Source organism: Anolis sagrei, chromosome 2 (genome assembly GCF_037176765.1).
Source record: "Anolis sagrei isolate rAnoSag1 chromosome 2, rAnoSag1.mat, whole genome shotgun sequence".
Classification (NCBI taxonomy): Eukaryota; Metazoa; Chordata; class Lepidosauria; order Squamata; family Dactyloidae; genus Anolis; species Anolis sagrei.
The window spans coordinates 161,418,479-161,444,882 of record NC_090022.1 but is presented as its reverse complement, the minus strand read 5'-3'; the positions used below and the strand labels follow the sequence as shown (position 1 = coordinate 161,444,882).

Below are 26,404 nucleotides of genomic sequence, written 5' to 3'. Positions count from 1 at the left end.
TTCTGCATACAAATTGAATAGGTTGGGTGAGAGTATACAACTCTGCCGTATGCCTTTCCCAATCTTAAACCAGTCTGTTGTTCCATGGTTAGTTCTTACTGTTGCTACTTGGTCCTTATACAGATTCCTCAGGAGACAGACAAGGTGGCATACCGCCCATACCACCAAGAACTTGCCACACAGTAAAAGGTTTTAGAATAGTCAATAAAACAGAAATAGTTGGAATTGTACCATAACACAAAAAATATCTATTCAGATTGAAGTTTACAGTTACTTGTCTAAAACATCTAAAACCTCCCTGACTCTATGACAAACTCTCACTCACATTTCTCAGAGTAACACACATCTCACTCTCTCCGTGCCTCATTCTGACTCTCACCCACGCCAGCCTTTTTAAAATCCATCAACTACTCAGCCAATCACCAGTCATCTCCAGCCTTTTGCCCTCTCCCAAAAGATAACGTACCTTATAACATTTATTAAAGACCGCATGCATATTTTCTGTTCATTTCTCTAATGAACAATGTTTTTTTAAAAAGTCCATAAAATCACAATGACAGTGTAAGTTGTAATGCAGCCACTTGATGGTTTGTTTTCTTTATATAGAAAAGCATGTGTCCTTGGCCTTCTTACGTCTGTGCACTCAGGATGATTGACAACCATTAAAACTGTAGCATAGTGTGAAATTGTATATTCAGTTAAAACATGTCACACACAATACACATTCCTAATGCTCCTTTAAAATCGCAGCTTGTATAGTTTGAAAGGGAAGTCGATCAATTTTTTTTCCAATTTGGATGGCACTAATTCCATCATATCCCCTGACTTGTAAGTGCTTCTACAATTCCTGTAGTTGTGGAAAACAGCTTCAGTAGTGATGTCACCCAAGCTTGTAAGCAACCTGATTCAACTGTATGGATTCATTTGACTTGTAATGATCAGCTATGTTATTAACAAAGCGGTATTTGTTGTTATCTTCATTCAAAATGTTTCTGATTTCTGGCAACCTAAAGGTGAACCCATCACTGGGTTTTCTAGTCAATATGAAGACTTGGTGGTTTCATTAGGTCTTTGATAATGACTAGTCTCAAGTCTCAAGCCCTTGGTCCAACAGTTAGAACTTGGCTTTGTACCCTATCCATTCCCCAGTTTCCTGTCATCTGAAGGCACCTTTTCTTCCGGCCCAGACCTTTTTTATAGTCCTTTAATTGGCCCTGGAATTGAGTGGCCTCGGTCCCCTAGTATGGCCATTGCTGAGACCGATCCTTGCACTGTAGCATTCAGCCAGACCCATTTTTCCCTTGTACTAGCCTTGGCCCAGCCCGTTCCAAATAGTCCAGGCCCCTTATTGAAATCTTTGCCCCAGGCAGCTTACCTTGCATGAAGAAGGGAGCAGAACTGGTTTGAAATTGATTTCAATGTATATGTGTTAACAGTTTATGCCTATGTATTTGTTTTATATTGTATTTTTTTGTATTATTTTGCATATGTGGCGACCGCTCTGAGTCCCCTAGGGGAGATAGGGCAGTATATAAATAAAGTTATTATTATTATTATTATTATTATTATTATTATTATTCTGACACAAAAGCACAGTATGTCACAGCAATCGAGATCTATATGCTGGATTTCGTATCACAAAATCACAAGTCGAACACTTCCCAAGCGTCTAGGACTGTGTGATGTATTTTCGAATGATGCGTGCAGACCCGATGGGTGCCACCTTGTCGTGGTGGGGGCTTAACTGCTCCAAGGACGCTGAGAGCTGTGCTGACAGTAGTGTAAGTACCAGCAGGTCCGACCAAGCCACAGAGATCTCAGCTGAGGAGTGGAACCAAGAGCACCTAACCCATTAGCATTATGGAGAAGCAAACCAAAACGAAGTCTATACTGGCTTGGTCGATGCCCAGGATAAAAAGGACTGCGGTGGATGCTGATGATTCTGGACATCCATCGACAAGTGGGTTGCAGAATCAAAATACAAATGAACAATCACAGAAGCGACAGAAATATTATTATTATTATTATTATTATTATTATTATTATTTCATCCATTTCCTAACATGCTAAATTGCCGAGTCAAGCCAAAATCAAGCCTAGAAAAGTTTAGTTGTTATTTATTTTAAGTAGAGAACCTCTTTTTTTAGCAGTGGGACCTGTTTTAGGAAAATAGGAATGCTCCTGTTTTCATAAAGGACTTAATGCAGTCTTCACTCGGCGCCAGTACTGATAAACTCTGAACATGACCTTATCATGCTTCTGATGTGTCTCTTGAGAACTAAAGGTTGTAAATTGGTTTGGCTCTCTTAAGGATTTGCCATTCATGAGATCAGTACCTGTGGGAAGGCTTGGATGAAATGGTGAAGGATGCTTAAGTGCCTTGAATGTGAGTCTTAGGTAAGGCGGGCCTGCTTCCCTTTACTCTTCATATACAGGTGAAGGAATTAATTAGCCTTCAGTGTCACAATGTTTGATTCCTGACTTCTTGATACAGTAGTTTAATTCTGCCTAGTTGCCGTACAAGCTAACAACGGGCCCTTCCACACAGCCCTATATCCCAGGATATCAAGGCAGAAAATCCCACGATACCTGCTTTGAACTGAGTTATCTGAGCTCACACTCAGGTAATATGAGATTTTCTGCCTCGATATTCTGGGATAGGGCTGTTTGGAAGGGCCCTACAAGGCATGGATAATTCAGTCGTCTTGTTAAAGAAACACAGATTTTTTTTACAAAAAAATCATGATTTTAATCCAGGTATTAAATTAATGGGGTCGCCAAGGGTTGACAAACAACGTGAAGGTACTCACACTCACTCGCATACATACATGTGTGTGCACACACCGACCAGGAGCGTTTCAGAAGTACTCCTTTTCAGTTCATGAACATATTGCTTCGCTGTGATTTACTATTGCGTGTGAATTCAGCGCAGTTGCTTGCATGGTTTTCTTACCCACTCAATATCTTTTGCTTGGGTGCCCACATTTCTTACTCTTTTGCAAACTCCTTTGGGAATCCAGTTGCCTGATTTGCAACTTGTAGACGTCACTTTGTTTCATAGTGAATACATTAAACTATACAGTCTTTGTATTTTTTTTAAAGATGCTGGCCTAGTTTTTTTTGCCTCTGAAGACCTTGGAAGAATTAATGAGACCTGATGTTCTGCAGGAATGACCAAAACATACAGCCTCACCAGACAGAACTAAACCCAGAATGCCGGTGGCTGCCAGCTGGCGGGGAGAAATACATCTGATCGCTATCACTCCCACACATTTAAGTCATTGCAAAAGCTTTGCTCTGAACTACATTTACTAAGGAGTATGTTAAGGAATCCGTCTGGGGACAGCCAGTTAATAATAGGATGGGAAACCATCAATGAATACCAGGCTATATTTCGGAGGAAAGAACTGCCAAACCATCTCTGAGTATTTTTTTGCCTAATAAACTCTTATAATATTTATTGTTTACCATAAGTTGGCAGGCAACTTAAAGGCACACACACGCCCCATTGAATACAATAGGGCTTGTGATATGATCATGTAAGGTAGTCCCCATCAGCATTTTTGCTGCTGCTTTTTGGAGCGTCTTCAGAGCTAGCCATAAGCACAGCACATTGCCCCAAGTTATATAGATGCCACTATGACTAGATTGGTCCTTATCAGGAATAGACCCTATTTGCAACAACCTAAAATTGGCAACAGTTCTCCTAGCTGCAATCACTACCTAAGCATGTAGGTGGAAGGACAGAAAAACAGCAAACTTCTCTTTGACTTGAGCAGTCATGGGGTGGAAGGGGAGTGTGATCGAGCTGTCCTATTTTCTGGGGTTACAAGATGCACTGTAGGCCTTTGCCTACCCCCCCCCCCTTTTTTTTTTTTTGCAGAGGATTGCAAATAAGTATACTTTTCTTGCCTGGCTCTGATAAATTGCTTGTGACAGCCAGACATGTGCTGTGGTCTCCTTATTGATTATGCACTTTTTCTGCATGCACGACTTTTTCATCTGTGATGAGGTGAGAGAGCTCGGGTTGTGACGGGTGTTGGCATCCTGTCAGTTCTGTTGAAGGTGCCCTGAAATCCAGTGCTGCTTTTCTTTGCCTCCTACCCTAGACCCTGTTTTTCATGGTACGGCTGGTCAGTTAAGTCTTCTTCCACAGTGCCCTTATATCCCAGGATCTGATCCCAGATTATTTGCTTATCCCATATTGTCTGGCAGTGGAGACTCATATAATCCAGTTCAGAACAGATAATCTGGGATCAGATCTTGAGAAATGGGGCAGTGTGGAAGGGCCCATAAGCAAAATTCACCTGAGCACTGAGGCATTGGAACCTTTAGATGACAATGGACTAAAATCCTTCAAGCCTTGTTAGGGCCAGCAAGGACCAGAGCTTGGCAATATTTCACTTTAGGGGCTTTTTTGTCATGTCAGGAGTGACTTGAGAAACTGCAAGTGGCTTCTGGTGTGAGAGAATTGGCCATCTGCAAGGACGTTGCCCAGGGGACGCCCGGATGTTACTGATGTGTTACCATGCTTGTGGGAGGCTTCTCTCATGTCCCCACATGGGGAGCTAGGGGCTACAATCCCCAGATTCCAGTAGCCAAATTACCATATTTCCAGTGGGATTCCGGGAATCTCAATATAAGAGAGAGGAGCAAACCACCTGCTGCAATGCAACCTGAGCCCTGCCACATGCACAAGGGAGGACCTTCTTGCAGCAACACCAGAAGCACTCCAAGTGGCCAGATACTGGTCAAAGGCCATTTAATCAACTACCAAACTCACAAATTTTGTATTTTGTCTGTTTGTTTGTTTGTTTTGTTCTGTTAGAAATGTAATATAATTGACTGGTTGCCCTGACATGACAAATAAAATAAATCTAAGAGAAGGAATTTTTCCTAGTCTCTGCTGAATGCCCACTATTTCCATAAAAGTTGTGGTTCTGTTTTTTAATACCCAAATTCTCCTGCTACTGTATCAGTGTTTCTCAACCTGGAGGTCGGGACCCCTGGGGGGGGGGGGGTGTCATGAAGGTGTGTCAGAGGGGTCACCAAAGACTATCAGAAAACACGGTATTTTCTGTTGCTCTTGAGTGTTCTGTGTGGAAAGTGTGGCACAATTCTATCGTTTCTGGGGTTCAGAATGCTCTCTGATTGTAGGTGAACTAGAAATTCCAGCAACTACAACTCCCAAATGTCAAGGTCTAGTTTCCCCAAACTCCACCAGTGTTCACATTTCAGCATATTGAGTTTTCCTGCCTAGTTTGGTCTAGATCTATCATTGTTTGACTCTCTGGATGTAGGTGAACTACAACTCCCAAACTCAAGGTTAATGCCCACCAACATCTTCCAATATTTTCTGTTGGTCATGGGAGTTCTGTGTGCCAAGTTTGGTTCAATCCCATTGTTGGTGGAGTTCAGAATGCACTTTTATTTTAGGTCAGCTGTAAATCCCAGCAAATACAACTCCCAAATGACAAAAATCAACTCCCCCACCAAGCCCAACAGCATTCAAATTTGGGCATATTGGGTATTTGTGCCAAATTTGGTCCAATGAATGAACACACCTTTTGCATTCAGATATTTACATGACGATTCATAACAATAGCAAAACTACAGTTGTGAAGTAGTAACAAAAATAATTTTATGGTTGGGGATCATAACAACATGAGGAAATGTATTAAGGGGTCATGGCATTAGCGGGGTTCAGAACTACTGGAATATATAATCAAGCCTAGGCCATTTAAATCAAACAATCATATATACCTTTCCAAAACTGATATTATCAATTGAAATTTATTTATTTTATTTTTAGGCTTCGGTTATGCTTTGGAATCTTGTCTGTATTTTTATGCCCAGTTGCACCGAGTCCTATTTTTAGAGGAAACCTAGCATTTGTGTTATTTTTATACTGATTTCTATAAAAATATAGGCTCATATACAAGAGTATTTATATCTGTGCTCATTCACTCAGTTATCTTCCGTACCTTCTTCCTGTATTTTTCCACTAGGTTGATTTTCAGATAGTAATGTGTTTGGGACAGAATCATTGCACACTCGGTTGTCCCGTCAATAACCTTAAGTGTTCAATTTTAAGTTTCTTTCAGGCAAATACTGTCTCACTCTGCTGTAACCCAGCCAGCTGCTGAAGTTTATTTACTAATTGCCAGTTTGCTGACAGCTTCTTGATTTGACTGGCAGCACCAAAAGAATGTGGGTCTGTAAGACCCTGTCCCTTGGAGATAGCACTGGCCAAGAAGACATGAGCAATAATAAGACTAGCGCCATCATCCAGACTGCCTGCTTATGGCTTTTGCCCTGGAGGATCCAAAACATGTCAGCAACTTGGCATGTGGGGAACATGCCTGTGGCAGTCAGGGGGCTTCTTCCTGTGCACAGCTTGCATTTCAACCCACACATATTGCTTTGGATAGCCCTTCAGGCATTATAGTGCCTTTTTTCCCTAGTGAAACCTCACGGCCTGTGAGAAGCTACTGTCTTGAGTGTTTGGTGTACATGAACAGAGAAAAAGATGATCATAAATTGTCAAAATGAACACTGCCCCATTTTCCCCTGCCTGCTTCTATCAGCTTTTTGTCATCACAGGCAGGGCAGAAGGGTAGGTGATATAGGTCTCAATCAGAATTTTGAAAAGTTACTGTTTTGGGCCGTAGTGTCCATGATTAGTTGCCATGCTGTCTGAAAAAAATTGGGAATTGTCATTCAGAAGTAATAATAATAATAATAATCATCATCTTTATTTGTACCCCGCTACCGTCTCCCCAAGGGACTCGGTGCGGCTTACATGATCGTGCCATTACCACTCAAGCAGGGAGCTTTGAGATGGTTGAAAAGAAGCTCTCCGAAGCTCTAGGTGCTCTTACTGCCTATTATAGGGAAAACCAGCTGATCCCCAACCCATCTAAAACATAGACATGCGCCTTTCACCTTAAGAACAGACAAGCATCCCGAGCTCTGAGGATTATCTGGGAAGGAATCCCACTGGAGCATTGCAACACACCCAAATACCTGGGGGTCACTTTGGACTGTGCTCTGACCTACAAGAAGCACTGCCTGAACATCAAGCAAAAAGTGGGCGCTAGAAACAACATCATACGAAAGCTGACTGGCACAACCTGGGGATCACAACCAGACACAGTGAAGACATCTTCCCTTACGCTATGCTACTCTGCTGCTGAGTATGCATGCCCAGTGTGGAACACATCTCACCACACTAAAACAGTAGATGTGGCTCTTAATGAGACATGCTGCATTATCACAGGTTGTCTGCGCCCCACACCACTGGAGAAATTACACTGCTTACTTAGCCGGTATTGCACCACCTGACATCTGCCGGGAAGTAGCAGCCAATAGTGAAAGGACCAGGGCAGAGACATCTCCAGCTCATCCCCTGTTTGGGTATCAGCCAGCACGTCAACGACTTAAATCAAGACATAGTTTTCTTAGATCTACAGAGACACTTGCTGGAACACCTCAGCAAGCGAGAGTCCAAAAGTGGCAGGCCCAAACCCAGCACCTCAATCCGTGGGTGATACCAGATGAGAGACTCCCCTCTGGGCACACAGAAGACTGGGCGACTTGGAAGGCACTGAACAGACTGCGCTCTGGCATCATGAGATGCAGAGCCAATCTCAAGAAATGGGGCTACAAAGTGGAATCCACGGCATGCAAGTTCGGAGAAGAACAAACCACTGACCACCTGCTGCAATGCACCCTGAGCCCTGCCACATGCACAATGGAGGACCTTCTTGCGGCAACACCAGAGGCACTCCAAGTGGCCAGATACTGGTCAAATGACATTTAACCAACTACCAAGTTTGCAAAATCTGTGTTTTTTTTTAATCTGTGTGTTTGTTTTGTTCTGTTAGAAATGTAATACAATGGTATGGTTGCTGATGACACGATAAATAAACATGAAGCCAAGCCCACAGCACATACAATAAACAAAAGCAATAACAATAATAAATACAAAACAGTTAAACATATCACAACATACAGCATTTAAAAACCTATGGCCGCGCCAAATGTAATAATTCAAATTTAAAATGAAAAAACCTTTCCAAACTCTGTTCTCTTAATTGCCATTTCTGAGACCCTTCTACACTGCCATGTAATTCAGATTATCAAAGCAGGCAATCCACATTATCTGATTTGAACTATGAGTCTACACTGCCATATAATCCAGTTCAAAGCAGATAACCTGGATTTTATCTGGCAATGTATTGAGTATTCCTTGTCTGAGAAGACCCCTTTGAAATTTATGTGGTCACCAGAAGTCAGTGGGCAATTTGAAGGCACATATCTTGTAATACCTACAAGAGGCATTAAAGACAGCCAAAGTCTTCAGTCACAGTAGTCATCTCACTTTATGTTCATTGTCTGGAGAATGTCCAAACTATTCCCAACTTCCTGTCCCCCAATTTGAATTCAGAGCATTAACTAATTAATGAATGTATTGGATTGTTAATTTGTATATATTTGTAGTGATTTCCATATTAACTCCAAAGTTTAAAAAATGCTGTATTTGGATTTCATTAAAATTCATTAGAGTGGGCGCCTAGCCCTATGGCAAATTGAGTAAATTAAGAGTTATACTACTGCTTCAGGAGAAGCTGTGTAAGGATTGGAGGAAATGCATCATATATCTCTCTTGTTGAGTAGGCTAGAGAGAAAAGGATCGGAAGGAACAAAATCAAAGGAAGAAAAATAAAAACAGTGATTATTGAAATGGAATCAGGTAGTGTGGGAGAGCAATTTGTTTGGAAGGTAAGGCCATCAAGCAACCCTTCCAAAATGTCAGGCTTTTTTCAGACCTAAAAGATAGGCGCCCTTCTCTTCACAAGAGATTGCAAAGAGGGAAAATAGAGTTCTTGCTATGGGTGATTTTGCATTATAACTCTCTTCATTCATTTCTGCGTTTCTGTTCTTGACTGGTTTCTATTATGTTCTGTAGAACATAATCTTGTAGAACATTAGTTGGAGTGAACTACAATGAATCCTTTTCTAATCCTATTTTGCTCTCGCAGTGCTGTGCATTGGATAATTAAGTGAAAAGTTCCTTTTCCCGCACCCATCTCTTCTCACTCCCAGCCTACTTTTTAATCCTCCCTCTTCTTTTTACTCACTTTTTGGAATATAATGAAAAAATATTTTAATGGTTTTGTTATATAAAGTGGAGTCAGATGGTTACTCGAATCAGAATGGTCTTCTGATTTAGGACACAGCCACTTTCCGAAGTGTCAAATTAAAGGCTTTTAAAAATTAGTTTACAATACTCAGATAGTAAGGAACGCCTTTACAGCAAATTTGTTGCTCAGCAGTAACTAACTGCATATTCTTCTGTGTTATTCTGGACCTCCCCTATGAATGTATTCCATCTCTTCAACTGACAATGGTTTCTGTCAATATTTTTGAGGTAATTTTTTAGGGGTGTCACCATGGGCAGCAAGATGGCGGCCGCCAGTAGGGTCATTTAGGTGGTCAAGCCACATACGCCATTAAGTTTCCAGACAGAAAAGGTACTCACAGACCTAAAATGCAAGATCCTCTACGATCAAGAGTGCCACCACTTCATGTGCCATCTGCACAAATCTCTGCAGGAGATGGACCGCCTTCCCATCAACATATTTCATTTAGTGGCAGAACACAAGGCACACCTGACACAGTAGAATTAGTAAGAACATTACCTTTTTACTCACTTCTGATTGTACAATTCAGTTAAGATGGAGACAGAAAATAGTGAGCTTGTTGGATACATGATTTTTTTTAATATGAAAAAGACTGAATTTGGGATTCTTTGCTTCTGCATGCAAAAAATGTGTTCTGCTACCAATCTTTGCAGACCACACTTCTACAGTTGGAGATTCCACCTGGACATTAGGAAGAACTTCCTAACTGTGAGAGCTGTTCAGCAGTGGAACTTTCTTCCCCAGAGTGTGGTGGAGGCTCCTTCTTTGTGGGCTTTCAAGTGGAGGCTGAATGGCCATCTGCCGGGGGTGCGTTGAATGCGATTTTCCTGCTTCTTGGCAGGGGGTTGAACTAGTTGGTCCACAAGATCTCTCCCAACTGTATGATTCTATTATTCTACTAGCTATCCCCTGCCATGCGTTGCTGTGGCCCAGTCTGTTGATCTGGAAAATAAAGTAATGAGAAAGTCTTGGTTTCTAATATAAGTAATGTCTCGGTGCTTGTGGGTTAAAAGTATTTCTTGTTGTTTCTTTGTCAGTGTTGATGTGGAGATTGTCTGGTTTGCCTACTCTGAAACATGCAACATATAATTGTCCTTCTTTAGAGGTCCCTTTCAAATCTATGATACTATATTTGTGTGTGTGTGTGAATCATATATATTAAGCTATATCTATGGCTAGATGGCTCTTTGTCAGGAGGAATTTGATTACATTTTCTTGCCCTGGTGAAAGGAGTTGGACTGGATGACCTTAAGTATGGGGGTTCTGTGTGGGAAATTTGCCCCAATTCTGTCGTTTGTGGGGTTCAGCATGCTCCTTTACTCCCACAAGGATGATAAAACATCAAAATCATCCGGGCGTCCCCTGGGCAAGTCCTTGCAGACGGCCAATTCTCTCACAACAGGACACTCCTGACACGACAAAAAAAAGTATGTTGTATGATTGTAGGTGACCTATAAAGCCCAGTAACCACAGCTTCCAAATGTCAAAGTCTATTTCCCCCAAACTCCATCTGTGTTCCTAGTTGGGCATATGGAATATTCGTGCCAAGTTTGGTCCAGATCCATCGTTGTTTGAGTCCACAGTGGTCTCTGGATGTAGGTGAACTACAACTCCAAAACTCAAGGTCAATGCCCACCAAACCCTTCTAGTGTTTTCTGTTGGTCATGGGAGTCCTGTGTGCCACGTTTGGTTCAATTCCATCATTGGTGGAGTTCAGAATGCTAATGTAAATAAACTAAAAATCCCAGCAACTACAATTCTCAAATGACAAAATCATTTTTTTGAGTGATAGTCACTCCTTGGGTTATTAGATGTCCTTTGGCCAAATTTGGCAGCAGTTCATCCAGTGTTTTTTACATTATGTTAATCCACAAACGAACATTACATTTTTATTTATATAGATGAATCTATGAAGAAGAAAGGATGTAGTGATTCAGTTAGATAGCCAAGAGGAAGGCATATAAAACAAACACTTGTCTGGACCCACTTCTATTTGGAAGTCTATGTCCTTGTTGTGAAAGACCATGCGCATCCAAAAGAGGTCTCCACAGTCCCTTATGGAACCAATACCAAGGGGTGCTTTGAATGCAATATTCCTGCTTCTTGGCAGGGGGTTGGACTGGATGGCCCATGAGGTCTCTTCCAACTCTATAATTCTAAGACTTTACCCTTGGAAGGCAATTATACTCGACCATGAGTGATCATCTATGAAAGCTGTTCTTCATATACTCTGAGGCTTTCTAGACATTCCTAACTGTGAATTCTGCAACCCATATTGACTGGCCGATCCATGTAGATAACATACCATACTTGGAGTAAACAGGGCTTTCTAACTGAAATAAATAATTCCTTATTAACCTTTAACAAACAAGGCATTTGAAGAGTGGGAGAAGTGTTAGTGTGGGTGGAAGAAAAGAGAAGGTCAAATGTGTAGCAGATTAAATTAGAGAGGTGGTAAGATGCAATCCATGGTTTTAAATTTTCTTTAATCTGACCTATTTCACCAGTCTCACCAATCCTGTTACACATTTTGTAGTCTACCTGAGGAAAAAATTCTAGGCAGGAAAAAGACAACACCAAAGGGACAATGACAGCTGTTTTGTAGGAGCCAATAATGAAATGTATCCCTGGTGTCGACAATGACAGTCTCCCTGCTATTCCATGTTACTCTCATGGAGTAAGCCTTTTTCATTGCATATAATCAAACAAGCCTTCTAGTCACATTCTCCTTCTGTAGAGCAGTGCTGAGCAGATTCTTCTTATCCTTGGGTTATACATGTAAGAAGAACTTCCACAGATGTAATGCAACATCACTAGAGCTACCTAGAGAATTTGCATGATAGACAATAAAAACAAGGCTGTCAAATTCAATGCAGGTTGAGTATTCATTGTGTGATATGCTTGGGACCTGAAATGTTTTAGAATCATAGAATCATAGAGTTGGAAGAGACCTCATGGGCCATCCAGTCCAACCCCCTGCCAAGAAGCAGGAATATGGCATTCAAATCACCCCTGACAGATGGCCATCCATTTAGTTTTTGGTTTCTTTCAGATTTAACTTTATTACGGTCCATGGACCCACAACTGTTAAATAGATAACACGCAGCAGTTTACAGATCATTCATAACCAGAGAAATATGCTATATAACCATATACATTACCATGTCAAGTAATACCCTGATCGGAGACTAGGCTCTTTCTCAGCCCTGCTGCCACTGCAAGAAACTTTGTCACCATGAGGGTCTCCCTGTGGCAGGTATGTAGCCGAAGGGGGGAGGGCTTTGGGGGCTTCAGACCCCCCCCCCGAAATTCTCATGGTGGTCCGCGAGAAGGCCTTACTGGTACATTATTTAGACTGTTATGTTTATTCATATGATCTGATCACCATGCTCAATATATCTCATACGCATGGGGGTATTGGGGTAACGATACAAAAGGTTTGCTAGGGTAGACCCTCTATCACTCAGACTCAGCCCCCTCCCCCCCGAATCAAACTCAGCCTCCCCCGAATCAAAATCCTGGCTACGGGCCTGCCCTGTGATACTTTTCCTCCATAAGATATTGACACCTTTGCATTCCAAGCAAAGGTGTCACTATCTCAGCCACCCATGATGTTGACTTTGGAGTATTTTGGAATTCCAGATAAGGGATGCTCACCTTCTCCTTCCTAGAACACACTGCATTGGGATGGGTGGGTTGCTATGTTTTGGCAGTTTTGCTTATGATTCAGTTCCACACTGAACGGAGTGGAAGGGAAAACCATTTCTGCACTGAAGCCTGGGCAGCATGAGAAATGTTTAGCCATTTGCTGTGGCTGCTCTATCCATGTAATTTGCACTGTGCACTGTGCTGGTTTTTCTATTTATATTGCACATTATCAAATCCATTTTGCTTTTCAGTTTGCCGCTCAAGACAGAGCAAAGCAAATTAACCCTCAAAAAGGCTGTTTAGTTGTCTGCAATTTCCTCCCCCCAGCCATTTATCAAAGGCAAGCCTACTTAGGTCTTTCTCATTCTGTAGTTGCGTTACAATTGCACTCACAATATCCCATTTAGCTGCACAGAATCATCTCAGGACTGTCCCTGATTACAAGGAATAAACAATAAAAGCAGGAAGCAGAGAGGCAGGGAAAATGACTGTGGATGGGGAGGCAAATTGGTAACCATGGTAAGAATTGGAAAAAGGTAAAGGGCAGTCTTATTCAGCTTGTACCTCCAAAAGAGGAACAACCCTCTCCAGCCATACAGATACAGTTGCCAGGAAATGTACTTTTTGTACTGTAAGTTGTATGATCCTTCAATTATGACAAACCAGCTTACTAGACTTTTCCAAGGAATCATTTTTCAGGGTCCTTTCATTGACATCACACTGTCACTTGAATCTGGATAGACCTGGTTTACTGGAAGAAAGCTACGGGTAGCTCAAATGGCCAATGTGCTTTACTATTACCAGAAGACTCTAAGGGCTCATCTATATTGGATAGGTTAGCCCAGGGGTCCTCAAACTTTTTAAAGAGAGGGCCAGGTCACAGTCCCTCAAACTGTTGGAGGGCCAGATTATAATTTGGAAAAAAAAATGAATGAATTCTTATGCACACTACGCATATTTTATTTGTAGTGCAAAAAAAATCACTTAAAAACAACACAATTATTAAAATGAAGAACAATTTTAACAAATATAAACTTATTAATATTTCAATGGGAAGTGTGGGCCTGCTTTTGGCTGATGAGATAGGATTGTTGTTGTTGTTGTTGTTGTTGTTGTTGTTGTTGTGTGTTTTCAAGTTGTTTCAGACTTAGCTTGACCCTGAGCGAGGGCCGGGTAAATGACTTTGGAGGGACATATCTGGTCCCCGGGCCTTAGTTTGAGGACCCCTGGGTTAGCCTGTTACAAATCTGACCAGGAACAACCCCATAATGGGTGTAATGGACATAATGGGTACGTTTCACCTCCATTCCCAACACTAAAGGGTGATGGTGGTGGTGTACATCTGGACAGGGGATTGGGCCAAATTGGATCTGGTCTTATTGTCCAGACTGCCCCAAAGCCCTGGGATCCAGTCTGGAGTATGCCTAAAGTGGAGTAAAAATTATTTAAAGCAAAAGAAAAAAATACTTACTATAAGTTGCCGTGGCTTGTAAAAATTACTAGCAATGCATATATAGTAAGTTTTTTGGGCCATGTAGACAATCCCAAAGATTGGAGAGAGACATATTTTACATCTGTATATATACATTTATGTACGGTCAATGACCAGCACCAAGTAATGTACAATCGTCAGAGTAAGAACATATACATTTAAGCATTAAGAAACAATGTCAAAAACAAAGTTAGAACCCAGTATTGAATATGATAATTAAAACAGTATTAAACATTTATATGCTAAAATGACAATGGTAAAAACTGGAGTAAATATTAAAACCTTTTAAGAGTGTGACAGCATCTTGTGATGAAAAGCTATTGCTGATGCACAAAAGCTAGCAACTTTAGCAGTAATTTTGGGGTGTTGGTCAGCCAAATGATAACATAAAACCTTATAGATCTCCCTGGTAAACTTTCTAAAATAGGATTTATTAAATGTTTATGAAGGTCTCGGTAAAAAGAGCAGTGCAACAAAACGTGGTTCATGGTTTCCATTGCCTCAGCCTCACAGGGGCATAGGTGTTCATCGTACATCTATAGTTCAATGGTCATATCTTACATTATAGTTCAATGGTCAGACAATCTTGTTGTTTTGCCTATACTTGAGCTGGCATTTTTTAAGACTTTCAACTACATGATTATCTGCACCATGTCTTTTGTCTTTCTGTCTTGTGTGCACACTGGCTCACGTATGGGAATAATACCTTTGAGTAGCAATCAGTCTGCAAAAGGAACGCATCTCAGTCTTATAATCCACTAGCTGTCCCCTGCCACGCGTTGCTGTGGCCCAGTCTGTCGATCTGGAAAATCAAGTAATGAGAAAGTGTTGGTTTCTAATATATGTAATTTCTTTATGCTTGTGGTTAAACAGCATTTCTTGCTGTTTCTTTGTCAGTGTTGATGTGGAGAGTGTCTGGTTTGCCCACCCTGTAACATGCAACATATTATTGTCCTTCTTTAAGGGTCCCTTTCAAATCTATAATACTATATATCTCTGTGTGTGTGTGAATCATATCTATCTATCTATCTATCTATCTATCTATATTGATGGCTGGATGGCTCTTTGTCAGGAGTACTTTGATTACATTTTCTTGCCCTGATGAAGGGAGTTAGGTTGTATGGCCTTAAGTGTTTTCTGTTGGTCATGGGGGTTCTGTGTGGGAAGTTTGCCCCAATTCTGTCGTTCGTGGGGTTCAGAATGCCCATTGATTGTAGGTGAACTGTGAATCCCAGTGACTACAACTCCCAAATGTCAAGGTGTATTTCCCCCAAACTCCAACTGTGTTGATATTTGGGTGTATTGGGTGCTTATGCCAAGTTTGGTCCAGATCCATCATTGTTTGAGTCCATTGTTTGAGTCTGGATGTAGGTGAACTACAACTCCAAAACTCAAAGTCAGTGCCCACCAAACCCTTCCAATATTTTCTCTTGGTCATGGGAGTTTTGTGTGCCAAGTTTGGTTCAATTCCATTGTTGATGGAGTTCAGAATGCTCTTTGATTGTAGGTTAACTATAAATCCCAGCAACTACAACTCCCAAATGACAAAATCATAATTTTTTGAGTGATGGTCACTCCTTGTGTTGTGAGATGTTTTGTTGCCAAATTTGGTGTGATTTCGTTCATTGGTTCTCTTGTTTTTAAGGCACTCATTATGCACAGAGCATTTATATATAGATAGATAGGCAAGTCAAGAGTGACTCCATTCAGGTTAAAATGGCAAAAACATTCATCTTTTAAAATCCAATTCTTGAATATGGATGTGAAGTTAAATGTCAAAGATTGAAACAGCCTTTGAATATGACCTCTCCTAATTTCATGGCGGTAGCTAGAACACTGAATATAAGCAAAACCTAGCTCAGGACTTCATTAAAAAAAAACACTTTGTTCTCATATTTCCTGTTACTTCTTCTAATGCCCACTCTGTTACTTTAATATGGCAATAGAGTTCCCAGGAAAACCAGATACTAAGATGGTAGTTCCCAGTTTGTTGGCCAACCCCATTCTATCTAGGAATCATAGCAGTTATTGTTCTGTTGCACGCTGGACCTGTAACAGCTGTCTTTTCTATAGGACGTATACTTTAAGCCCAGCGGGAAGCCAGGGGGCCTGAAAGAGAGATTCTCAGGGATTTTTCTGAAGTGATGGTCTTTAGAGTCTTTAATGATACAACAAGGTCTTTATTATGGAACAAACAACAAGTCTTCGGTGATTCAAACAACACTTCAAGGCTTTCTTAGTCTAGTCCTCAATGGACTGGTACCTGACTTTCTCTGTAAGAAAAAAAACCCTATTTAATCTCTCCCAGACTGTTTACTACCTATGCCTCATTGGTGTGGGTCCTACTACCGATTCCAAATGCGTCTGGGTATCGAGTAGACCTACCAGCCGAGGCTTGTAGATATTTCAGCTGGAGTTCAGTGGATCTGTAATGCTGTCCTCCCTCCGAGAATTCTTTGAAAACTTCAGGGCTGTTTTCCCTCTGATTGCTGTGAGGCTGAGAGGCTGTGAGCTCTCAGCCAGAGCCTTGGGACCTTTCCCCTGGAATTTCTGTTTCTGTTTCCCCGGATGTTCTTGAGAAAAGAAGCTTTTCTACGAGACGAGCTGGTCTACGTCCTATAGTTTAGCTTCCTTATGTGAGACTGACCAAAAAATGGCTCCTTTCCCTCCCAGAGCCCAGAACAAGGGGTGGAACCAAAGCTTAATTATGATGGACAGGTGGCCTGCCCTATAACTGCAAACAAATACCAGAAGGAAAATAAAGTTGGAGCTCCTGGTACAGCCGTACCAGCACAGTTATAGTCCAACATCTGAAAGGCACTGGATGGGAGAAGGTGTTTGTAAGCTCTTGCTTGTTATTTCCAATAGGCTGCCAAGCTTCCTCTTGTGTCTGCTATTACCAGAACCACCCACTCAGCAGGGACAGTTGCCTTGCTGCCTGAGTGGTTCTGGAATTTGGTGTCAAAAAAAGGGAAATGGCACTGAGCTCTGATAATACCTTAGCCTAAGATGTTTTGCTGACACATGGATATTTCAATATATCTGCTCCTGGCCTTTATAGGGAGTAGCTGTGTGCTTGCCAGTGAGTGGAAGAAATTCTGAATGATAAATACCATGGGGTGGAGGTAGGGGAAAAGGGAAAAATTAGCCTTTGATGAAGCTGCGGAGTTTCCTCGAACCTGATTGATTTCTCCGCAGAGCAGGGTTGTACACTTGGCATCCATCACCATGATCAATGGGGCACAGTTGAGGGAGATTGCTTGTGCTGCAGAACTCCTGCAAGATGAATGTCTAGGAATCACAGGGCAACAGCTTCCAATGCTCCTATGCTGTTGTGAGCAACCTGGTTTGTCCCAAAGGAAACCTGGCATGTTTTCTTCCTCAAGCCCTGTATGAAAGGCACTCTCCTGCCCCCTCTTTTTTATAGAAAAAGATAGCCAAGCATGTAATATACCTAATGACAGGCAGGATCTCCATGTCTGTTTCAGGATGTGGGACCTTTTCTCCCTCACTTTGACTCTTCAGACTAAAGCTCTACTTATTCCTGGTTCTCAGTTCTTAATTCAGCAAAGAGGCAATATAAACAGCCGGAATGGGATTTGGTCTTTGTTGTTGTAGGTTTTTCCGGGCTATATAGCCATGTTCTGGAGGCAATTTTTCTCCTGATGTTTTGCCTGCATCTATGGCAAGCATCCTCAGAGGTAGTGAGGTCTGGTCTTTGTGAGATTTGGTCTTTGTTTCTACACTTCCCACATCTGGAGAATAACTGCTAGGTATCCCTGAAATAGTTTGTATGTTTCAGCACCAAAAGCCCGCCTTTTTAAGCTTCAAAATCTGCATCTTTATGTTTGAATCTTGGTGCTTAACTAAAATGCCGTATTTGCCTTTAGAAAACCATGCCTGTGGTTCTTCTCTATTAGGAGACCGTTTTAGGAAGGTAAGGAGCCCGTTCAGGTTGGCAAAAAGGTTTCAGTGTGTTTTTCAAGCTGAAGGATAAATTGTCAACAAACTGTCTAAGAAAGATTGAGATTTCCTATAGGTTGTTCCATATGGTGCTGATGATCAACACCTCAAGCACAAATGGGAAGAGAAAATGTGACCTTGATGTCACTTTTCCTAAAATGTCCCATTCAGATATTACATCAAACCATGTTTACCACAAACCACACTTAGAATTTTTCTGCAAACCAAAATTTCTGCTTTTTGTTTAAGAGTTGCAAAATGTGGCTTCTCAATTCAGACATTGCATGTTAACTTGAATTGACGTTTCCTTAACCATGATTTAGAATGAAGTCTTACTTGAGCTGAGTCTCTGATCAATAAATAGATCTTATTTATTTATTATATTTTATATATTATTTATATATTATTTATTATAATCCTTACAACAGCACAACAACAGGGCGGTAACAAACAAGGACATCTAATCACCTCTCAACAAAAGTTTGTTCCAGGCACTATCAGGCCATTATATGCTAATCAAGGTGATCAGTTGAAAGATTCACACCTAGCTCCAGCAGACAAGAGTCCTTTGTCCCACCCCGGTCATTCCACAGATATATAAACCCTTTTTCCTAGTTCCAACAGACTTCACTACCTCTGAGGATGCTTGCCATAGATGCAGGCGAAACGTCAGGAGAGAATGCCTCTAGACCATGGCCATATAGCCGGAAAAAACCTACAACAACCCTATTATAATCCTTCTTGAGAGAAATATGCCATGGTGAGGTAGCTTCTGTGGGTATCTGGTCTCAATTCTATTATAGATACCTCTAGTCTGCTGTTTTCAAAATGGAATCAGCATTGATCTGCTGCAAATTTGCAACATAGCCAAGGCCTGAGATGATACAGTACAACCCCGATGCCTGCAGGACTGTTTCATTTTTTCTCATCCAACAACATGTTATTTTTAGGCATTTTCTAGATCCTCCAACACCATGAATTGGTGTTATTTTTCCATAAGTTCTTCATTTCAATAGAGTTTGATATTATATTGCGTATTAACACAAAATCTGGAGACGTATCCTCCATGGATACAGGGGTCGCACTATACCCAGAAATTGGACTAAACTTTCAACCAGAAGCCACAAGCTGGTTTATGACAGATACTGCTGAACTATAAGTCTCTGTATCAGAACAAGCTGTTCCCTGCTGGGGACATCCCAGACTTCCTTTGAGACTAATTGTCAATTAAACAGATGGGAAATTGGGCATGATGCAGGGAGGCACCTGGGAGGAGCAATAATTGCTGTTTAGACTGAGAAGGAAATTGAGTCCTTTGTCAGCTGCTGTGTAGGATGAGACCCACAGGAGAGAAGAAGACTATGTCTTCCTTTCTCAGAAGTTTCTGACATGGTTGGGTAGACCAGAAAACAGAAAAATATGACAAAGGTGGGAGGAGGTAGTGGTTACATGACTCCCAGCCTTCCAAACAACTTCAGGATATTAGGTGGCACCACTGGAGCAAGCCATGAAAAACATCAAAGCTGGCTGTTTTCTTTGTATTTTAAATTAATTTTAAATTAAAGCAGTTATTATTGGGGTTTTATTTAAAAAAAGAATAACTTGGGCTTCTAATGGTGATGGTAGAAGAGTGATTTAATTCAAACAGTGGTAGGGGAAGATTTGGTTATTCCCTTCTGCTACCTCCAGGCCAACAACCTAGAAGTACCTAGAAGTACCAACCATTGGTGTTTTCATGCTGCTATTGGAAAGAGAATCCACATTCAACCATTGTATGTTGTCAGAGAAGAGGCATTGGCCTCAGCAATCCCTAGAGTTACAGTGATCTTGTCCATTTAGATCAGTGGTTCTCAACTTGTGGGTCCCCAGATGTTTTGGCCTACAACTCCCAGAAATCCTAACAGCTGGCAAACTGGCTGGGATTTCTGGGAGTTGTAACCCAAAACACCTGGGGACCCACAGGCTGAGAACCACTGATTTAGACAGAAATAAATAACTCATCCCTCATAGTGTATGTGTGTATAGCATGTACATAGGCACATGCAACACCAAATGTGGCCTCACTTGGGCATACCACTCAATGTACACATGCTAAAGTTGGCAGCGATATTCTAGCTTCCATTCTAACAATCCAATAACTCTGTAAAAGTCTCTCTGAGGGTGAGTGACTGTCCTAAAGAGACCTAGTAAGGCTCTTAGATATCTTTAGTCCTACAGTTTAATCACAGTATAGAATTCTGCAGTCCTGCCAATTTCTAGGCAGTGATTCATTGTTATAGCTGCTTTTAGTGGCTGATCTCTTGTCTCACGCCCAATTCTAAAATGATATCTAGAACCCTTAAAACAGCAATATGAGCATAGCATTATTCTTCCTATCTACTACTCCATTTCTCCTCCTCCTTCCATGTTCACTGATACAGACCCCAAGGAAAGATTTGCATCCTTGAATATTTAATTTTCCTGGTTGGGCCTATTTTTCCAGATATTCCTATATAGCCTCACTAGGTTGTTGCTCCATCAGTGAAAATACAACTCTGCTGTACTCTTAAAGCATTATGATCTGGAAACACTGGAGTCCTTGGTTGCAGATACTCTTGTGTACATACACACATACATAGGCATATTTTCCCTTTAAGTTGGAACAATGTGTTCATCTAGAGCAGTGTTTCTAGCCAATCCAGCTCCCTGCCATGCAGATGTTTTGGACTTGTTCCCAGAATTCCTGACTGTTGGCCAAGCTGACTTGAATTTCTGAGTGCTAAAGTCCCAAAACAAAGATTGAGAAAAACTGTTCTAGACTATCATTTTTTAAACTTATATTTATTTAAGTTATTAAACTTGCATTTAATTATTCTGACCCAGCTTACTTGTCCGAACGTATCTCCTCCTATGAACCATCTAGGAGCTTAAGATCGTCTGGGAAGGTGCTGCTCTTGATGCCACCTGCCTCGCACATGCGATTGGCAGAGACAAAGGACAGGGCTTTCTCAGGGTGACCCCCCGGCTATGGAACTCCCTCCCCAGGATATTAGATCGGTCCCCTCCTTCCTGACTTTCCAAAAAAAAGTAAAGATCTGGCTCTTTGAGCAAGCTTTTGAGAATGCAGTGGAATAGATAACACGGAACTATGAATGATGAACATGGAATGGCCAGACAATGTTACTGGATAACATTTTTAACAGGATGACACCAATCAGGCCTGTAGCGAGGGGGGGGGGGTTTAGGGGTTCAACCCCCCCCCCCCCATTTTTCAAGTTAAAGAAAAAACTGGTTTACTCATGAATTTTAACTGGTTAACCAAATCCCCATGCTAAGTCTATGAGACGCAAAAAATTAAGAGTCCCTCCAGAACTGCAAGCACTATCTCAAGCAAATATTGACAATTTATTCACTTGCAGCAATAGCCGATGTAGTGAAGCAACCAAGTTGGGGGGGGGGGTGTTGAATGCTCTCATTAAGGAGGCCAGACTTGGTGGAGGTGGTTGACAGGGGTGGAGCTGCAGACTATGGAAGACTGCTCTGCCCCCTGCTGTGCTCTTTGCTTCAGAGTGACCCTAACCCCCCCCCCCCGAAATTTTCATAACACCCCCCGAAATTTTCAAACCTCCCTGAAATTTTTTCTGGCTGCGGCCCTGACACCAATGATTATATGATTTCATGGTTTTTATATATGTTTTATATTGTAATGTTGATTGTGTTTAATGGCACTTTTATGAATGTCTGACATTGAATTGTGCCAATCTGTAACTTGCTTTGAATCACCATAAGGCTGAGAAAGGTGGGCTATAAATATTGTAAATAAATAAATAAAATTCTATTTTGGTCTTTGCACACAGGTCACTCAATTAATGGCTCAGTTGTAATGGCCTTTTGCGGGATGATTGAAGGGATGGATGAGCAGGCAGACAGACAGATGGATGACTGGGTAGACAGATAGACAAGCAGGCAATTATATTGACTGACTACGTGAGACTACTGTGTAACACTACCTAAAATATCTGTAAGTACCTCTAGAAACACAGCTCCCAGTAGTCCTAATCAAATAATGCATCAGATAACCTTCTGCAGCTAATCTGTCTTTCCCTCTTAGCAGTGTGTGGAAGGAGTGGTAGGAAAATCTAGGAGGCTATATAAATACAAAACATGATGGTATTGGACCACCAGCCCCCTCGTTCAGGGCAATTACTTAATAAAACACTCACCGCCACTTATTGTGCCTTTTAACAAATGTTAATTAAAGTTGCTTGAAGTCAAGATCCATGTTCAATTTCAGCACTTCCGTTTCTCTCCCACTCTTAAGCTTCTGGGGACAAAATCAATACATCATTAGTTAGCGTCTGGAGCAGGCAGGATGAGTGGGTGCAAAGCAAGATCTGGCTGCGAATAGGCTTGTTGAAAATACACTCTCTCTCCCTGCTTTCCCATTTTCAAAACTTGGTGTGCTATGATGGAGAAAATGTCTGAAGATTTTAGGGAGATGCCAGCCACAGATGCAGGTGAAACGTCAGGAGAAAATACTGTAAGGACATGACTACACAGCCTGGAACCAGACTACACTCCAATTTAGGGATTGATTGTAGCTGCTCCATTTCTAGCTTTTATGTGTGCACAGAAGTGAAATCACAGGGAGGTCACATGGAGACACAGATGCATAAAACAGAACTGTAGATCGTGTGATCCTCCGGACTTTGCTCAATTATAACTCCCATCTCCTCTAAATATAGCAACCAGAAAGAGATAATGGGAGTTGCAGTCCAACATGTAAAGAACCACACAGTCTCCATTTTGATACAAAGACCAAAGTAGATGGCAACAGCAACAGATCTTCATCCTTTTAGTGCAGAAGTAAGAGATGCCTGGAATTTTTTTTAGAGCCAAGGAGATGGGGAAATGAAGGGAATTGATTTCTCTTTTATTCAGTTCTTATTTCACTATTGTATCTTTCTTTCCTCCCTAATGCTGAATGTATGTCACTCTAAGGCTATATCTACACTGCCCTTTATCCTAGAATCTAATCCCAAATTATGTTATTACAGATTGGCAGTGTAGACTCATATAATCCATCTGAAAGCAGATAATCTGGGATCAGATACTGGATTATATGGCATTGTAGATCCAGCCAGAGATGCACTACTGGCTGGGGGAGGGGGGAGTGTACAAGCAGTCCTTGAGTTACAAACATACAACACTTAATTAAGAACAGGAGTGAAACAACAAGAAGTGAGAGAAATTTACCCCTAGGAAGGGAAATCAACTCCTGGAAGAGTTACCATGGGAAATAAGTGTCTCCACTGAAACTTTATCACCAATCTTTGATTCCATAACAAGCCATTTTTTTCAAAATCCAATTATCACAGGGATGGAAAGTGAAGTGAAATCTTCTGAACAGGGGCACAGACAGCAAAAGAAACATCATAGAGGGGCTAACCCTTTCCTATGCTATCCAAAGCTAATACAGTGGTCCCTCACTACTTTGCGGTTCGCTTATCGCAAACTTGCTGTTGTATGGGTTTCTAAAAAAAAAAAATTAAGTAGTGAGGATTGAGGAGGCGTTGCGGGGCCCAAGTTGTGGCAAGAGGCCCAGGCAGTGATGATGAGGAGGAAGAGGGGTTGCCTTTAAAGACTGCTCGGAAGCTTCAAATAGTCCAACGAGAGGCAGCCAGGTTAATAACTGGGGCGGCATACAGGGAGCGTACAACTCCCATGTTACGCCAGCTCCACTGGCTGCCCGTTTTCTACCGGGCACAATTCAAAGTGCTGACTTTGGCCTATAAAGCCCTAAACGGCCCTGGCCCAAATTACCTGTCCAAACGCATCTCCCCCTATGAACCATCGTGGAGATTAAGATCCTCCAGGGAGGCCCTGCTTTCAGTCCTGCCGTTGTCACAGGCGCGATTGGTAGGGATGAGAGACAGGGCCTTCTCGGTGATTGCTCCCCAGCTATGGAACTCCCTTCCTGGTGAGATCAGGTCAGCCCCCTCCTTCCTGTCCTTTAGAAGGATGGTAAAAACTTGGCTGTGGGACCAAGCTTTTGAGACAGGGCAATGAAGCGGCAGTGGGAAAAATGACAGGGCCAATTGGATTTGATGCGGATGGCTAGGATGGTTTTAAATGGTGTATTTTAGTATTTTGATAAATGTTTTTTAATGTTTATGTATGTGTATGCGAATTTGTGTCCCTGCATTGAATGTTTGCCATGTATATGCTGTGCTCCGCCCTGAGTCCCCTTTGGGGTGAGAAGGGCGGGATAAAAATGTTTTAAATAAATAAATGGAAGGTAAGGAGGGCGAGGAGGGAAGAAAAGCTGCCCATTCGCCCTCTTTACCTTCCAATTCCTCCTCCTCAATGCCACCTGGGCCTCTTGTTGCCACTTGGGCCCCGCGATTGAAGAGGCGTCGCGGGACCCAAGTGATAGCAAGAGGTTCAGGCAGCGACAAGGAGGAGGAAGAGGAAGGTAAGGAGGGCGAGGAGGGAAGAAGAGCCGCTCCCTCACCCTCTTTACCTTCCTCCTCCTCCTCGTTGCTGCCTGGGCCTCTTGCCGCCACTTGGGGCCCGTGATTGAGGAGGCATGGTGGGGCACAAGTGGCGGCAAGAGGTCCAGGCAATGACAAGGAGGAGGAAGAGAAAGGTAAGGAGGGCAAGGAGGGAAGGTGAGGGGGTGTCCCTACTTCACGGAATTTCACTTATTGCGGGTGGTCCTGGAACGTAACACCCACAATAAGTGAGGGACCCTTGTATATAGATTTGTCTGTAGTTACATTTTTTAAAGTACCTGTTCCAACTTACATACAAATTCAACAAAATAAGCATACAGAACCTATTTTGTCCATAACTTGAGGACTGCCTATACATGCATTCTTGTTGCCTTCAAACACAGACACACGTTAACTAAGTGAAGCCAAAACTGATAGCAAGAAAATGTTTCTCCAGCCTAATTCCATTGTTTTAGGGTAAGAAATTGGAAACGGTTGGACCTTTCAGAAGGTTGTATAACCAAAAGAGAAACTTTTCCAAGTTGTGATGAGGGGTGATGATTAACAGTGCCAGAGCAGGAGTTTGGCTGCAAGGAAGACATTCCGGGTTAGTCACCTGAGTGATGAAGTGTGTAATTTTGGACTCTTTACTTTGAAAAAGAATGCTTTAAAAATGTCATTTGTACTGTGTATTAGGCAGAAACCTCCCAGCATTCCTGAATCTTTGCCAGGCTGGTGGGAGGACAAATGAGAGGGAAGGCAAGGCTGACTGTTTCAAAAGCTAACCACCGAGAAACAGCCTGTTTAATTCAAATCAATGTGTATAATTCATATTGTGAGCTCTCAATATATCATTCTCTTATATCTTAATAAAGTGCATAACAGGCATTTCTGCAGCTTTTAAAAGAATCAACAGCTTCATCATTGTCTGCACTCTTTTGATTTCTTGACCATCAATCAAAGACTGTTGGCCCCTCCTTTCCCTTTGCAAACCTACTTCCTCTAAGGGTAAGGACATTTTCATAGAATCGTAGAGTGAGAAGAGACCACATGGACCATCCAGTCCAACCTCCTGCCAAGAAGTAGGAAAATCACATTCAAAGCACCCATGACAGATGGCCATCCAGCCTCTGTTTAAAAGCCTCCAAAGAAGGAGCCTCCACTACACTCCAGGGCAGAGAGTTCCACTGCTAAACAACTCTCACTGTTAGGAAGTTCTTCCTAATGTTCAGGTGGAATCTCCTTTCCTTCTAGCTGGCAACCCACCCCACAAATTGTTCCAAATATGGCTTTGAGGTTCCAATGGCCTCAGTACCCACAAAAACATTACAGTTGTCCCGAAACATTTCATTATTCTCAGATTTGATTAATATGTTCTCCTTGTGACTCTTTTGGTCCTCCAGCACAACTCTATGGATTACTTCTATGGACAAGGGAACCTAGAGATTCATAGCAAGAATACTTCTATAGACATTCATTGGTCCTGTGGTGTGCTTTTCATGGTCAACTTCTAGTAGAGTTAGAAGAGACCATATGGACCATAGTAGAAGTTGACCACAGATTTGTTCTAGAGCAGTGGTTCTCAACCTGGGCCCCCCAGATGTTTTTGGCCTTCAACTCCC

The 26,404-nt window shown here is 41.9% G+C and overlaps 1 protein-coding gene and 1 pseudogene across 2 annotated transcripts in view; one reads left to right on the top strand and one right to left on the bottom strand.

Annotated features, from left to right (window-relative positions):
* LOC137096458 (cilia- and flagella-associated protein 251-like) overlaps window positions 1–24,879 on the bottom strand; it is a 126,157-nt pseudogene extending 101,278 nt beyond the window's left edge.
* PDE4A (phosphodiesterase 4A) overlaps window positions 1–26,404 on the top strand; it is a 633,870-nt gene that overhangs the window by 299,518 nt on the left and 307,948 nt on the right. The window lies entirely within an intron of this gene.